This window comes from Nematolebias whitei, chromosome 8, assembly GCF_014905685.2.
Source record: "Nematolebias whitei isolate Nwh7 chromosome 8, NemWhi1, whole genome shotgun sequence".
Classification (NCBI taxonomy): Eukaryota; Metazoa; Chordata; class Actinopteri; order Cyprinodontiformes; family Rivulidae; genus Nematolebias; species Nematolebias whitei.
In genome coordinates this window covers 24,581,567-24,584,340 of record NC_056505.1, presented here as the reverse complement: position 1 = coordinate 24,584,340, position 2,774 = coordinate 24,581,567, and the positions used below count along the sequence as shown (strand labels likewise).

General features: G+C 37.0%; 1 protein-coding gene across 1 annotated transcript in view; it reads left to right on the top strand.

Moving 5' to 3' along the window:
- Positions 1–2,774, top strand: part of fam172a (family with sequence similarity 172 member A) — a 183,740-nt gene that overhangs the window by 97,372 nt on the left and 83,594 nt on the right. The gene's annotated exons all lie outside the window — the stretch shown is intronic.

Below are 2,774 nucleotides of genomic sequence, written 5' to 3'. Positions count from 1 at the left end.
CCCCCCCCCCCCCCCCCCTCCCGTTCCCCAAACCTTAGCTGCACTGGCTGCCATAGATAGACCAAGGTCTTTCTTTCCACCTCAACAACACATTGTAGAGCTCCTGAATTCTTCTATCTGCTGTGATTATGTACAAATGGCCTTCATTTGCCATCCATTTCAAAGCTGTAGTGCTGCATTGTGACTAGAGGCAGATGATGCAGACCAAATTACAGCGGGTTTGCTGCCTGAAAAGGATACTCGCACAATAGGCTTTGTGAAGTATTCCCTTCAATATGTCGCCATTATTCTCACCTTTGTTGGTGTTTCTCTCTATGTTTCAGGAGCATCTTTGGTTTCTAGATTGCATTTGCGGTGTTAGGAGTAGAGGGAGGATTGGAAATGGTTTACTCGTGTCTTGTCTCTCTCGTGCTATTCCTTCATTATCAAGGGAAAAATAATCTGTGTGAAATTCTTATTAACTTGTTTGGTGTAGTTTGAATGACTGGTAATTGTATTTTATTTAATTGTGCTCAGTAACAAGACAATCAAGACCACGGAACATTATGTCCACCCTTCGATCTTTTCTTAAGTTTTTGGATCTCCCGCTTTTTAGGCCTATCCCCCAGATTGTTTTATTATGGTTATAAAACAATGAATATGTTGTTTAGCTTTCCTTCTTTTTTTTTTCTTTTTCTTTTTTTAAACCAACAAGCAAAATAGACTCCTGTAGTAATTCAAGGTTCAAGGTTCTTTATTGTCATTCGCGTCACATGTGGTACATGAAGTGGAGTGAAACTCTGTATTCAAGGTCCCAGTTATACCCAAAAATAGCCAAAATATAAAATATAAAAAAAGAAACAGTATGCATTGATCTAAGATATACACTAAACAATTACTATTCTAATTCAACAGCAATTTTACCATTTTTTTATTGCGTTCATTGTGTCTCTTATTTAAAGGATGTATATTTTATTAAGTCATTCTCTAATTCACTTCCCTGACAACTACCTACTAACGTTACAACTAAAATAAAGTTGAGCAAAGTGCTGGATTCAGCATTTTAGCACCTTTTTTGTAAACTTTGTTTCAGGATTACTGCAGGCACAACCTTCCTAAATTTGTGCCTTAGTACATAAGGTTACTAATTTGTGCCTTCCTAAATAAGTGCTTTGAAAGTTGACAGCAACTTAAAGCAATCCAATGTATCATTTAAGACTTTTTTTAATATCTCTTTGATGTGTGTTATAGTTTGATAAAAATCTCATCTAGCATTTCACTCTCCATGTGCATTGTTGTTACCAATTCTTGGATTCATCTTTTTGGATGTACTTAATTTTGCTCTTTGCCTTGTCTACTGTTAATTAATTTTCTTCATCTCATTTGTAGTATTAGTTAGAAAGTACAGTTATATCTAATTCAGTTGTGGTCTTTCATTTTCCATAAGACATTCAGCTTACTGGCAGCTGTGTGAAATAAATAAGATGCTTTGAATTGTTTTTGTTTAGTCTACACCTGCGATTAATGTTACATTCCAGGAATATCAAAGCTTCATTCAGAATAGTTGGTCTTGTCTTGTCCTTGAGCTCACCATCCACAGTACTAAATGGCCACAGGAAGCTTTCATTGGACTGTCACAGCTACCAACACCTTTCTCCTTTCTTTCAAAACATGTAAATGTTACCATGGTGATGTAATAGAAAAGCATTACATTTTAAATAATAAGTATTGTCAAGGTAACTATTCATAAGACTTCTCTCACCTTTTTGTTTTCCTGTTTTGTCCCTTGTGAAACAAAAGTGTAAAATCTGTCAGTCTACAGTGCATCGCTCTGCAAAGACGTCTAATCTCTCTTGTCCTGCTCCTCCCATCATCTACCACACTTCTTCAAAACGAGGTCCCATTCGCCTCTTTGTGATATAAGACACAGAGGTAGATGAAGTTCATTTGAGTTCAGTGAAATCTTAAGGGATTCATCATTACATATTTACTGGCTGAAGCTGATCTTGCTGTAAGGTTCTACCCTCGTCCCATTGATCTAGTGCGCATGTTCACTCCTGAGGTTACAGGACGTGCTTCCATTTGCATAAGGCCCTGGGCAAGGTTCTTTCCACCATTGATTGGCCTGTCCGTGAGCGCCCCGTGCCTTCTCACATTGATCACTTTGTTTTTTTTTTCCCGGAGACAGTGCTACTCAGAGTTCAGCTGCAGCTCTGGCATATCAGACCTGCCGGAGGAAGAGAGAGCAACTGACATGGAGAGAGAAAGGAACAGGAGAAAGAAACAGGGGCAACTAGGAGTCACAACAGTTAGATGAAAAACTTTTGAGACAATCTGATAATAATTTTGCTTTTTTTTTTTTCCTCTAAAGTTTGAGATAGAAACTAATAATTTCTGTCTACACCTGCCACTGTTGCCTCATCATTCTTTCTAGCTGTACTTCCATCCAAGCAGATCAATCATTGCTTTAAAATTATGTGCACTGTTCTATGGGATTAAACATCTACGTGCACAGTTCTTGGTTTCTAAAATGATTCAAACATAAAAATATTGTTTGCATATGCAGATAGTTCATGTAGTTGTGAAAATTATTGAATTAAAGTAGACAACCCTTTGCCTTTTAAATTTGGTTTGTTTAATCTGTGTACAAAAGAAAAAGCTCTCTGTGCATCATAACTTATCTCTATGTGATTACTTGTATCAATTATATACACATTTTAAATACTTAATTAGTCTTCCAGCTATTCAGCTGATCGGGGCGATTCTGTATTGATTAGGTTTTTGGTTTTCACAAT